At 34.6% G+C, this 15,479-nt stretch overlaps 1 long non-coding RNA gene across 1 annotated transcript; it reads left to right on the forward strand.

Moving 5' to 3' along the window:
- The first annotated feature begins 1,851 nt into the window (after nt 1-1,851).
- Nucleotides 1,852-3,039, forward strand: LOC129881578 (uncharacterized). Its single transcript, XR_008765622.1, has 2 exons — nt 1,852-2,731; nt 2,796-3,039. It is a non-coding gene; the product is annotated as an uncharacterized LOC129881578 (long non-coding RNA).
- The last annotated feature ends 12,440 nt before the right edge of the window (nt 3,040-15,479 follow it).

A 15,479-nucleotide genomic window follows, 5' to 3' on the forward strand; every position in this document is an offset into this window, starting at 1 on the left:
AATCGCGCGGATTATACAAAACTCAATTGTATAACCGCGTGAATTATACAAAACTCAATTGTATAATCGCGTGAATTATACAAAACTCAAACTGTAATTATAGCTAGATATTTGCCGCGAACCATAATTAATTCAAACTATAACTATATTAACTAGTATATATATTTGCTTATACGCGTAATTTTCCCTTACTAATTTTGCAATCAAGAGTCTCTGCCCTTCCTTTGATCCTAAATTTCAAAATGAATATCCCCATTTGTTGAACGTACGATATGTTATATTAAAAAATATATTTATTATTCATGGTAATAACTTCTTTTTACTGAATATTTATAATATATTTATAACACATTTTTAATACATATTATAAAGAACAATTTATAAAATACATATAATATAATTTTTTTATGGGTAATACATTTATCACATTTTAATACACATACAATACATTGCGTTAATTTCTTACTAAACAAGTATAATATATTTTAAAACACTTATAATATATTTACATTGCATATATAATTTACTTTTAATATACAACATATTTATTATAGTATTGTTATGTATTGCTACAGATAATAATAAATAAAAAATATCGCTAAAATTAGTAATTATTTATTAAAAAATACTCTTTTTCTCTTTTGATTGTTAAGAAAGTGTCATGCTAATGTTTATAATTTCTTTTTACCTATTTTATTAATTTGTTCATATATTTTACCAAATTAATAAAATTAATTTGGGATTTTGGATTATTCATATATTTCTAATTAAATTAATTTCTATTCAATTAAGATTTATGAAAATTGCAATATGTATATGAAATATGAAGGTTTGAAGATATGAAATTTTGAATATATGAAAATTTGGAGACCCAAAGATATGACTTGTTCATGAATAAAACTTTTATTATGTGTGTTTTATAAATTATTTTGGTTTGTATCATTAAGAAAATGAGCTATGTCTGCTGTTAACACCCAATTTTGACCCTTCATGGTACGAATTAATTATTGAGTTTCTCTAATTTTAAAAAATATAAAAATAATTTGCATTTATAAAATTCAAAATATTTGCAAGTTATTTTAAAAGTAATTTTGTCATTTTTATGATTTTTAAATTAAATAAATAATTTTCTACAATTATTTATATAATTCTTAGCTTATATGAATATTCAAAAATGATCTCAAAAAAAGTTTTTTATTTTTTTACTAATTATTTCGTAAATTAGTAGCTTATATTTTTTAAATTAAGTTAATTATTTTATTTTGTCGAAATTAAGAAGTTCATTAGTTAATTAATATTAATTCGTTCTATTTAAATCTTAGCCGAATTCTCTAATTAAACTCAATTTAACTAATTTTGACTTTTTTGGTAATTACCCGAATTTTTTCTTTTTTTCCAGATTTCTGATACATACGAATGATGCTGATATATCACAATTTGATACATAAATCCTTTTCATGATACATCGCTAGTTGATACAAACCAAACATTGTAATATCAATAAAACTTATGAATCAACTTATAACATCTAATATATCATGAACACAACAAAAATAGCAGTAAAACTTATGCTTTACTGATACATTTTTTGTTTGGTTTGTATCAACTAGCGATATATAATGAAAATGACTTATGTATCAAATCGCGATGTATCATCACCATTCCTATGTATCAGAAAAGAGATTTTTAATTTTTTTACAAATGATAGGGAATAATTGAAAATATAAAAATATAAGATATGTAATTTGATAATTACTGTAACACCATTACAACACCCAAACAGACACATCCATTTCCATACATCAGCAACTACAATAAAAATCCAAACACTTATATACTACAATTTCCTACACCTCTACGTCTCCTAACCGACCCGTTTCCTACACTCAATTACAACACACAACAACAACAATTGCCCATTTATTCAGCAGCCCAATCCCAATTTCCCAATTCCCCACAAATACAACAGTGACCCAGCAGCCCAAAATAACCTCTCCCTAGTCCTTATAGAGCATCCGCGTACACCCAAAGCGTATGTGCATACGTGTATATCCCTTCGTCGTCTCCTCCAACGACTCCCGACCAACAGTACGCTTAGCCGTTCCCCCCACCCCGCAATCTCGTCCTTTGGCTCGTGAGATTGAACCTTCGAGAAGCTTCTATTCAATCCTATCCATCCACCTCGTCTCTCGTTTCGTCCGAATCCGTTGAGAGATGAATTTTTTTGAGGGGAATATGGAATAATTCATATCTTGTAGAAGAAATTCGAATTTCGAACTGTGGTTTCACTGTATCTAGTTGAATGTGATTGAGCTAATGTAGCCAAATTTTCAGTGCACTGCTAAGCAGTATCCTCAGCTTGTTTGTTGTAAATATTGGTTGATAATTTGGCTATGTTTTGCTATCATCTTACTTGTTTCTAAGGATCTCTCCATTGTGCTTTGGTTTAAATATTTATATCTTATGAATATGTGTTGACAGTGTGCATTTAATTTCATTCCTTCATAAATCTAATACGCCACCCTCATGCTTTCAATTTGATTCTTGCTTGCTTAGATATACCCCTGAATGTAAATATTAATCCTTTTTTTTTTCTTTGCATGCATCTGCCCATCCCGAGTCAACTGGACTCTTTGCCTTTTTTTTGCATTTCGCTTTGGGCCACGGAGGCCCAAACTCAACCTAAAGGTCCCGAAAGCTGATGAACAGGTCCTGGAAGCTGATATTACAGGTGTTTACAAAAAATAGGCTGATTCACAATCCTTATACACTGATGTACATTAAGTATGCATCAGATTTATACACAGGAGATCGGCTAAAAGCCCAAAAGACAGCAACCAGGGGAAATGGGCTCAAGTTTCACTCCAGGCCAGCAGAAATTGAAATTAGGCCTAATTTTGATTTGTTTTTAATTTTGTTATTTCTTTTCTATTTAATTATGTAATTGCTTAGTTGCGATTATTTGTTTAAGTTTAATTTTTAGATTAGTCTATTTAAATCCCGAGGAACTAATTTCTTTTTATAAGATTGCATTTTTTAGATTTTTATCGACCCCCGTTCTTTTATTTATGCAAATGATTGATCAAAAATCCTTTTACTTGGTTAAAGATTTTCTAAGTTATTATCTTTTAGAAATAGTTTCAAGTAATGTTTTCCTTATTTAATTATATTTTGTCAAAGTCTTAATTGCTCTTAATTTACTTAAGATATATTAAGTTTATTGCTTTTCTTTAAATATATTTTTAAAAACATTTCTTTTCTCTTTACTTGGTCATTTTTGTAAAGTATATTTTCTTTCTTAATTATTTCAAGTATCTCAAGTTGATTTCTGGTTTAAATAAATTTTCATGAAAAATGGCCTAAAATGCTTTCGAACTATTGAAAATGGTACAAAAATGTCCCAATTTATCTATTGGGTTTAAAATGTCCTTGACATTCATTTTTGTTTTATTTTCAACAGTTTAGGCTCTTTTTCGTAATTAAAATTCTGTTAAATAAATTTTGATTTATAATTAATTTTAAATAATTAATAGATGGCAGACACGTGTTTAAAAAAATTATTTAATTAAAATTTTTTAAAATAAATTTTGATTTATAATTAATTTTAAATAATTAAATTGTAATTCAATAGATGGACACCACGTGTTTAAAAAAATTATTTAATTAAAATTTTGTTAAATAAATTTTAATTTATAATTAATTTTAAATAATTAAATTATAACCAATAGATGACCGCAACATATTTAAAAAATTATTTAAATTATATAATTAAAATTTTGTTAAATAAAATTTTATTTTTAAATAATTAAAATTATATCCAATAGATGGCCGCCACGTGTTTAAAAAATTATTCAAATTAATTAATTAAAATTCTGTTAAATAAATTTTAATTTATAATTAATTTTAAATAATTAAATTATAACTAATAGATGACCGCCACGTGTTTAAAAAAATTATTTTAATTATTTAATTAAAATTATGTTTAAAGGGCCTATAATGCCTTTGAACTATTGGAAATAGTACGAAAATTCTCCTAATCCATCTATTGGGCCTAAAATGCCCTTTTCTGCTAAAGAAAACGTCAATTATGGACCTAAAGGTGGATTTCAAGGGCATTTCAGGTCCAATAGATGGATGAGAGATATTTTTGTACCATTTTTAATAGTTCAAGAGCTTTTTAGGCCCTTTTCCGTAATTTTAATCGTCTTTGTTATTTATAAGTATTTCTTTCAAAGTTAGTCAAATAATTTCAAATCGCCAAAATAAATTAACAGCCCCGATTGATCTCCAAAGTGTTGAAAGGTTGAGGATGCGTGTTTGACTTCAAAAACCTCCACCGACAACTCATCTATCAGTTCAGGGTTTTGGGTTTTCATTTTTGGATCATAATACCCAAAAACAGAGGAGAGAAGATTAGAGATTTGAATGTTAAAGTCAACGGGGTTTGAGTTGGTTTTGGATGAATTAGAGCTTTCGTGACCATTCGAGATTCGTTCGACCCAAGATCTGCTACCCACACAGTAACTCCGATGTGAACAATGTTTTTCGGAGGCAACCAGGTTCATTTCAACTAGAGTTGGTACCTCCGGTTTCCATATCTTTCCATATCTATTCTTTGTTCATACACTTGTTACATTTTGTTGACTTTAGACTTTAGACCTTTGAATAATTTATTAGGTCATATGCATTTTCGTGGCTTTGGATAGTGATGGTAAACTAGAGTCATGTTCTTGCTCAGGGATGGGGACGAGGGTGAGGAGGGGTAAGTGGGTTAAAGGAGCGTGTAGACTGAGAGTAGGTTCTTGGAACATTGGGACGTTAAGGAGAAAATCCATAGAGCTAGTTAAGATACTGAGGAAGAGGAAGATTAATATAGCTTGTGTCGAAGAGACCAAATGGGTGGGTTCTAAAGCTAAGGAGGTAGACGGTTATAAGCTTTGATTCTCTGGTAGATCGAAGTATAGGAATAGGGTAGGCATTTTAGTAGACATTAATTTAAGGGATCAAATGGTGGAGGCTAGGAGAGTCACTGATAGGATGATGTCGATTAAGGTGGTGTTGAAGGGATCATGTTGAACTTATTAGTGCTTATGCGCTGCAAGCGGGCTTAGGCGAGGAGGATAAGAGGCGCTTTTGAGAGGATTTGGATGAGTTAGTGGGAGGCATACCGCCTACTGAGAAGCTTTTCATGGGAGGGGATTTCAATGGGCACATCAGATCTATATCGGGAGGGTATGATGATGTGCATGGAGGCTTTGGCTTCAGGGACAGAAATTGAGGGGGAGTTTCACTTTTGAATTTTGCAAGAGCTTTTGGGTTGGTGATAGTAAATTCGAGTTTTCCAAAGAAGGAGGACCATTTGGTAACCTTCCATAGTTCGGTGGCTAAGAACCAGATAGATTTTTTACTCCTTAGGTAGGAGGATAAGGGTCTGTGTAAAGACTATAAGGTCATTCCGATCAAAATCTTACAACCTGACATAAGCTCTTGGTGATGGATTTAGGGATCAAGATGACAAGGAAGAAGAGGGTCGAGGATGAACGACTTAGGATCAGATGGGGGAGTTTGACCACGGCTAGTGCCCTGGAGATGGGAGAGAAATTGAAGGATATGGGGGCTTGGAATAGTAGTGGGGATACAAATAGTATGTGGGATAGGACGGCTAGTTGTATTAGGGTAATAACAAGGGAAGTGTTGGGAGTCTCGACAGGTAGTCGTAGTCGACATCGAGGGGACTGGTGGTGGAATGGAGAAGTGCAAGGGAAGGTGGAAGCAAAGAAGATGGCGTATGCGAAGTTGATAGAAAGCAATGATAAGGTGGAGAAGTAGACGAATAGGGAAATTTATAAGATAGCGAGGAAGGAGGCGAAGTCGGTAGTTTCGACGGCAAAAACGATAGCTTTTGAACGCCTTTATACTGAATAGAAGAGAAAGGCAAGGATAGGAAATTGTTCAAGCTAGCCAGGGTGCAGGAGAGAAGGACACGCGATGTGGATCAAGTGAAGTGCATTAAAGACGAGCATGAAAAACTATTGGTAGAGGAGATCCTCATTAAACAGAGATGACAGTCATACTTCCATAAACTCCTGAATGAAGAAGGGGACAGAGAGATTGTGTTGGGAGATTTGGAACATATAGGGAGGCGTCATGATTTTGGGTGTTGCAGGAGTACGGTCGAGGAGGTTAAGGGTGTTGTTCGTAGGATGCGCTAGGGAAGGACGACCGGACTTGACGAAATTCCTAGAGAATTTTGGAAGAGCGCGAGCTCGATAGGTTTGGAGTGGCTGACTAGGTTATTTAATGTCATCTTTAAGACGAAAATGATGCCCGAAGAATGAAGGTCGAGCGTAATGATCCCTCTATACAAAAATAAGGGGGATATCCAGAGTTGCAACAACTATAGAGATATTAAGCTTTTAAGACATACTATGAAAGTGTGGGAAAAAATGGTGGAGATGAGGGTGAGGAGAGGCGTGTCTATTTCAGAGAACCAGCTCGGATTTATGGCGGGACGCTCAACTACAGAAGCCATCCATCTTATGAGGAGACTGGTGGAGCATATAGGGAGAGGTAGAGAGACTTGCATATGGTATTCATCGACCTAGAAAATGATTACGATAAAGTTCCACGAGAGGTACTATGGAGATGTTTGGAGAATAAAGATGTACATGTGGCATACATTAGGGTGATCAAGGACATGTATGAGGGGAAAAACCAGGGTAAGGACAGTAGGAGGGGACTCAGAGCACTTTCTAGTTCTGATGGGGTTGCATCAAGGATCAACTCTTATTCCATTTTTATTTGCCTTGGTGATGGATGGATTGACGCGACAAATTCAAGGTGAGGTGCCATGGTGTATTCTTTTCGCGAACGACATAGTCTTAATCGATGAGACTCTTAGCGGAGTTAACAGTAAGTTGGAGGATTGGAGACATACCTTAGAGTCTAAAGGGTTTAAGCTGAGTAGGACCAAGACAGAATACTTAGAGTGCAAGTTCAGTGAGACACCTCAGGAGATTGGCGCATAAGTTAGGCTTGGCAACCAGGCCATTCAAAAGAAAAGTAGTTTCAAATACCTTGGGTCTATCATGCAAGGCAAGGGGAGATTGACGACGATGTCACACATCGTATTGGGGCAGAATGGATGAAATGGAGGCTTGCTTCCGGTATGCTATGTGACAAGAAGGTTCCACCACAACTTAAGGGAAAGTTCTATAAAGTAGTGGTTAGAACGGCTATGTTATATGGGGCGGAGTGTTGGCCAGTTAAGGTCTCTCACATTCAAAAAATGAAAGTCGCCGAGATGAGAATGTTAATATGGATGTGTGGCCATACCAGGAGCGACATGATTAGAAATGAGGCTATTCGGGACAAGGTAGGAGTGACCTCGGTGGAAGACAAGATGCAAAAAATGTGACTGAGATGGTTTGGGCACTTGAAGAGGAGATACACAGATGCTCCAGTATGGAGGTGTGAGAGGTTGGCCATGGATGGTTTCAGAAAAGGTAGGGGTAGGCCGAAGAAATATTGGGGAGAGGTGATTAGACAGGACATGACATAGTTACAACTTACCGAGGACATGACCTTAGATAGGAGGATGTGGAGGACCCACATTAGGGTAGAAGGCTAGTACATAGTTTCGTTATTCTTCCTTATTAGTAGGCATATTAGCACACAATAATTTCTTGTGCTATGATTTTTATTATTATCTATTACTTTCTGTACTTCGATTACTCTATTTTATCTGTGTCGCTTTCGTTATTTGCTTTCTCGTATCGCTTTGAACTTTCTAGCCTTATCTGACCTCTTTTTATGCTTTTTATTGAGCCGAGTATTTTTTGAAAACAACTGTCCTACCTTACCCTCTTCAGACCCCACATTATGGGATTTCACTGGATTGTTGTTGGATAACCACATGTTAGCGGACATTTCAAGTGCATAAAACCTTCTTGAAATGAAAATGAGAACCTCGTACCCATTCTTTGAAATTTTGATTTTTTTTTCTGTTCTATGTCTTTTCGAAATTAAAAAGGTTTCTTGATTTTCCTTTAAAAATTAAGTGACGACTCTTTTTCTCAAAAAATCAATTTTTTCCTAAAATCAATTTTTTCCTCCAAAACATCTGCAATATGTATTATAAATATATTGTAAGTGTGCTTGTATTAAAAAAATAATACAATACTTGAATTTCAAACTATCAAGTACTTTTAAATTAATTTATGTTCTTGGGAATGTAATATATATGTTATGGAATAACATTTGTCTAATTCATAAAAACGTATGATTATTAATTCAATTGTATTACAGCTACCATTTATACATAATACAATTTCAATACAACTTTAATATAATTTTAAAATACTCATATCTTCAAATCTTTAAATCTTCAAACCTTCCGGCCTTCAAATAAAATCCTTAAATATTCAAGTACTTCCAATTTTCAAATATTTATGTCTTCAAATTTGCTAGAAATTTCAATTCAATTCCAAAATAAGTTCGAGTTTCACCTTCTACATTGACGAATTTATCAAAAGTTGCATTAACATTTGATCAAAATTCCTCTAGAATTATTACGATCCAAAAGTGGACATGATGACACTCTTCTTTTTCACACCAAGACAAGCTGGTCAAAACCTGACAAATACGACAGATATGCGGTAAAGAACTAATAACAATAACATAAGCGCGAAAAACTTAGTCATTCTCAATAAATCCCCAAAATCTGGTTATCACATCTGTTGACACCCAATTTTGACCTTCCACAACGCAAATTAGTTATTGAGTTTCTTCACTTTTAAACAATTTGAAATAATTACTTTTAAAAAATATTTTCAAGTTATTTTAAAGCAATTTTTTCATTTTTATAATTTTTGAATGATATATATTTTTATATAATTATATATATAACTATTAGCTTTTATAAATATTTAAAAATGATCTAAAAAAAGAAATTTTATTTTTAATTAATTATTTTCATAAATTAGTAGTTTATATTTTTGAGTTAATTAGTTCATAATAAATTTAATTACTTTATTTTATTAGAATTAAGAATCCCATTAGTATTCATCTTACTTAATTTTTAGCCGAATTCACTAATTAAACTCAATTTTGGCTAAATTCCTATCTTATTTAGCTAAATTTGAAACCCATATGTCCCTTTCTTAATTGTAATTTTAGCCACTTTGGTTCCTTTTCAACTCTCATTTTTCAGCCTTAATTTGAGACAACACCCATTCCTTTTCCCAACCCAACAATACTTACACTATACAAAAAATATACCCAATTCCAATTTGGGAAACTTACATAAATATACAATATTAAGAAAATATTTACCATTTATAGCAATAAAAAAATAATTTCACTGAACACTTATAATACATTTATAATACAGTTTTAATACATATTGCAGAGAACTATTTATAAAACATATATAATACAAGTTTTATAAATGGATAATACATTTATCACATTTTTTAATAGACTTATAATACATTATGTTAGTTTCTTACTACACAAACATAATATATATTTTAAAACACTTATAATACATTTATATTGTATGCATAATTCACTTTTAATACAAGTATAGATTTATCATAATATTGCTATATATTGCTATAAATGGTAATAAATAAAAAATATTGCTAAAATCAGTAATTAATTTTTAAAAACCACTCAATCAAGTAATTTTTCCTTCCAATTTCCATTCCCACATATACAAACAGCAAGCACCGCCCAGCCCACTAAAATGACCCCGTACTCGTCGACCTCACCCATATGCACCCTCACATCTTCTTCACCAACAGATGCACCAAACAAAACTAAACCCTAATCGCCACACCACCTCTATCTCTCTCCCTCTCAACATCTAACATCTCACATACCTCGAGCCTTAATAATTAACTTAGTTTCAAAGTTGAGGGTTTTTGCTCAAAAATCTAATCCAAATCAGAGGCCATTAAAATCAAATCCGGATTATTGATGATATGTTTTCATCTCCTTTCACTTTTGTGTCACGACTCGATTTTTCAAGTCATGATGACACCTACTATCAACCCACCAGTAGGTAAGCCTAACCCCACAGTCCAAAATCATAGGCAACAGACCATCACAAACGGAATGAAAGAAATGAATAATAATAATATTAATAATAACAACGATAAGAAGAAAAGAAGAATGAGAACAGTACAACAAGATAACCCTCAAGACCTAGTATCAGTCGGTAGTCGAGCTACTAAACTAAAGTAACGGAATACAAGGCTTTAATAAGTACAATAATAGAGTAAGTATCTCCAAATACAAAATAAAGATTAGTCCAAGCCAAAACAGAAGGAGATAGGAAACTCTAAACGCCAAGAGATCACCCTAGTCTCCAAATCCAAGAAATGCTCTGTACGATATCCAAATCAGCAAGGAAAACCCATACTATGATCTGCAGGGTGCAGAAGTGTAGTATGAGTACCAACAAGTGGCATTCAGCAGGCATCGGTCAACTGAACTCAAATGATAAAGCAAGTATCAAGAATATGTAAGAAAGGAGTATATATCACAAGTAACTAACAAGAATAAGACGGAAGCGTGCAATAAGAATCGTCTGATATAAGAAACAGAGAAGATAGGAAACAAGCAAGGAAACCAAGAACGAACCTAGTGGCGCCATCCCAGAACCTAAACACAACAACACACTATGAAGAAAGACAACTAAGTGACAACCTACTTATATAAGTAAACACAACTACCACATAAGGGCCTAAAGGACCACATCAACTAAATTCCTGCACAAAAGGTTAGATAAATAAAAACAATAGGAGTAAATACCTTCAAACAAGAGACCACCCTTTATACCGCCACAAGTTTTCAAATAGTCAGATAATACCTTCCGAGCCCCTGTGTGCCCAGGAGGTTCACTCACAAATAGGTAAACCCGCATGGCATCTCATATTACCAACATGTACAAAAAACTATGCTGGTGATATGCAATGCATTTATGAATGAGATTTATGCAATAAAACCAATAGTACCATCAGTGCCAAGTGACTCGTACCAAGATATAATCACCTACTCCCAATCCTGGCCAGGAAGTAGGACCTATGCGCCTCTCTAGGATCGCTATGGGGGGACCGAGAACTCCCTATATACCTGCATGGTCCTGATCCAGGTCTTATATCAATATAGATATCAATCTGTATATCCGATGATCTAGAATCCGCTTCGTCGTGGTGAACAGAGATAAATAGTCAAATTAGTATAGAAAAGGTCAGAAACTCTCTCCAATCAAACCAATATAAGAAAATGAGCGTATCCTCGATGCCTCCGGTCCACTGTTAATAGTAGTAATAAATGTAGTATGATCCCCATTTAGAAAAAAGTCCATATAAAATAATTTGGATTACAACCCAACTTTCTCAAATCAATGCCAAAAACCAGTGCATGCACGAAGGTCGAATACATCCATTAGAAAATAAGAGTCCAATGCAATGCATACCATCACCAGCACCCACATAACACGCACAATCACATACAATAATGACATCACAAGCACCTTAGCCTCTAGAGCATAGAAATAAGACTAACACATGCAACCGACCTCTAACCAAGGCCTAAGGCTCAATTCTACTTCTCTAACTAAAAATCAAGGCCCAAAAAAGAGCTCAACCCTAAATGTGTAACAAGGAGGAGGATATGAGAAAATATGTGCTCAGCTAGAAAATCAATAGCTCCCGATCCAACTAAAGCACAATCTCGAGAGTACAAATACAACTAGTCCCGCCAAACGAGAAAAAGGAAAGCATAAAGGATTCTAACACTAAGTCCAGAAATGAAGCCCAACAGTAATTCACAAGCCTAACTGGGTGAAAACCACTACACCAAGGCTCCAAAATAGGTGCTACAATAGTGAAGGACACTAAGTCTCAGATATCCCCACCACCAACGGCTACATCTACTACGGTTCAACAAAACTCAATTATAAGGTACAATTCCACCAACTATCATAAACATCGAACAAACCACCTAAAATAGGCTAATCAAAGTCAAACTAAGGTGTAGTCAATAATTTTACCAACTAAACTGAAAGTCTCATAAATGCTACCTAGTCTAAGGTTCATATCCGGACAAGAATGTAAGAATCTAGGAATCGAGCTTAAACCATCACATACAATCCAAACCACAAGCAATTTATACTAAACAATACCTTGTAGAGCTAAATCAAAATAGGGGAGACCGTAGCCTAACTCGAAGCCGAACACGCGCGCTCCAAGTTAACTTTTTGGTAGCTTTCCACTCTAAAATCTCCTCCAAATGCCTCCACACTATCAAAATATCGATCATCTAGTCAATACGGACGTTCTGACACAAAAATCATATTTTTCGGAGGCGGATCCAAAATTGGGTCAAAAATGGAATTATGGGACCCGCGATGAAAATCTCAAAATCAACTCCTTAAATAGGTTCTAAACATATTATTGAGCTTGTACCCTAAAATGGGGCACAAATTGATGCTCACAACGAGAGAAATCAACCCAACAAATAATTTCACCATTAAAGTTTTAAAGCTAAGCTAGGGAAGCCCCTTGAGGTGGAATTTACCTCAAACCATAGCATATATCCACGATCAATACAAACATGTAGCACTTGTAATCACTCATAGCTTCCTAGCTCCCAAAATCACAAGAACAAATGGAGGGGTCAGGCTAAAATGACTGCTGGTCTTAATTAAAAGACCAGCCAGCAAACCTCCGTAAGTGCGGAGGGAAAGCTCCCTAACATCTGCGAATGTGGGGACTAGGTCTGCGAATGCAGAGACCAACCAGAGGTGCACTAGCAAGGCTGCACCAGCTGAACTTGGAGTTGGAAAATACTCCAACGGGGTGCTCGGGATTCGTTTGGAATCCCGTGCGCACAAATGGACTATGCTACCCTACTAAATTCAATATTTCAGACTCAATGGTTCAGTTAAAATTTCCATTTGAGGTTATCTCGATAAAAAATAGGTCCCCTACCCATGCACCATTTTTGCCACTTTTACAAGGAGGCTCGAAATGAGACCGGAAGCCTTGGGAACCACACGAATGGTCGTTCTAGACCAAATTCAATATTTTAGAGCTAACCACATTAAAGAAATTTAAATCCAAGTGCGTTTACCAAAGTCAATCTTAGACTAAAGCTTTAAGGCTAAAATACATAATGACTCAAACTCGAACCAAAAGGCTCGGGACTTAAGTTGAACATACTATGAGGATAATTTGGCCATTCCAGAGCTGATGGAACTGTCAAAATTCCATTCTGAGGTTGTTTTCCTGGAGTTTTGACCGAAGTCAACCATTTAAATTCCAAGAGCTCCTAAACAGGGAAACAAGCATAAAACCCAAACAAACAATTAGATAACCAAATTGTTAGTGCCAATAAGTCATAAATGGCTTGGGATCGCTATAGGGAAGCTCTATACGCTGAAAATATTAGAAAGGACGAAAATGACCTGAAGGGTCATTGGAATATCTACTACTAAAAAGACTTTCATCCCCAAAAGTCAAAGGATAAAAATGAACCCAAGGGCATAAAAAGATTAGAAATCTAGGCCCGCAAGATCCACCAGACCTATAGGTACCTTCTCAGGTCGGGCAATGCCAATCCAGAACTCAAGCTAAGAGAAAACTTTCAAATTCACTTTTCTTCTTCATAACTCAACCCAACTTCTAATTTCTCTATTTTTCTACTGACTTTCACCCAACACTAAAAACTCAACTGAACGCAACAGACCAACTCGAGATTATCCAAAACCATATACATACATCAGAATTAGGTGACCAACTGATAAGAGAAGATGTTGAATAACTCCCAAATTGAATTCTTCATTTTATACTCTAAAATCAAGACTCTTTAGTCATCATGGGTATCCTACTCATCCTAAACCACAGTAACAGGTCCTAGCACCATCTGAACTTTGCTCAATTAACCACGAAGGAAATACAAGCACTACCTGAACATTGAGGAGTGATAAGGAATCAAAATAAGCAACTCAGCCCAAGGTACCTGTCACGACCCAACCCCGTAGACCGTGACTGGTGTACGAATTGGACACTCATATACACATCTGTTATCTGTAATCGATCAACACCCATATGACATAAAATTTATATGGATAGAGCATCATCTCAAAACCATCACATATACATGTATATCAAAACTACCTGTCTCCTCAGAGTCACAATTATCAAAAATAAGATAGCATAGTGCGTAAGACGACAAAGCTTTCATTACATGTACGAACATTCCACTATATACATAACGCGAGCCGACAAGGATGCCACTACAAATGGGAATGTTCCAAAATATGAGTCATACCAGTACAAACGGATAACATCTATATAAAACCCACACATGTGTCTACAGACCTCTAAGAGGATTAACAATAACATATGATGGGACAGGGCCCCATCGTACCCCTAAATACATAAATATATATATTATAAGGATTAGTACCATGAGTTCAGGCTCTGAGACAATGAAGCACTTCAAACCCGTTGAGTAAAATCCTAAGCTAGCGGCTCTACAAAATGAGTATCTGTACCTGCAGCTATGAAACACAGCCCCCCGAAGAAAGGGGGTCAGTACGACATATGTACTGAGTATATAAGCATAAAATATAATAAGAAACATCATAGCTAAAGTAGAGGTTTTCCGAGACAAGTATGACACTCAAGAAGTCACTATACCTGTACCTTATGAAATAAAGTCATGCATGCTTATATCATATATCATATCCGTCCCTTTAGGGATTTAGTGAATCTGTCGTATACATATAAATCATATTCAGCCTATCATGGCCTCATGTCATATCATCATATATATATATACCATACCCGGCCCTCTAGTAAGGAACTCGGTGAATTATGCAGTGAAACTGTGCACGAATACATACTCGGCCCGGGACTCGGTGAAAGATACATTAAGGCATGCACGAGTAGAGTAGTGAATAACAATATGCATTTAAATCATCATTTGAGACTCAATAGAATAATTTAAATGAACCATCATTTGAAAATCAAGACAATATTCATTTCAAGTAACCTCCAATTGACCTTATAAATTATTCCAAATATGAATTATACAGAAGTATGATCTATACTAAAATACGATTTATACCAACTTGGATGACTGGAATCATACATATGAATCAAGACATATCGATATAAATTCTGAAAATTGAGAACATTCGCCATCCTAGTATATCTAAGAATAAGAGCTTCGTTGGAATTCTATACATTCGTCGTCCATTTGTTTTATAAGATCATGCCAAAAGAAAGAAAGATTAGCTTTACATACCTTTAGCGTTTACACGAATATGTTGCACAATATTTTCTCAACCTATATTAAAACGTTAAGCACTATGATTAAGCTATGGACAAGAATAAAATGTACTCTACCGTTAGTAGGTTATTTCTAAAAAAAATTGGACAATACCTCCCCTATACCGCTCA

The sequence above is a fragment of the Solanum dulcamara genome, chromosome 3 (genome assembly GCF_947179165.1).
Source record: "Solanum dulcamara chromosome 3, daSolDulc1.2, whole genome shotgun sequence".
In the NCBI taxonomy this organism is placed as follows: domain Eukaryota; kingdom Viridiplantae; phylum Streptophyta; class Magnoliopsida; order Solanales; family Solanaceae; genus Solanum; species Solanum dulcamara.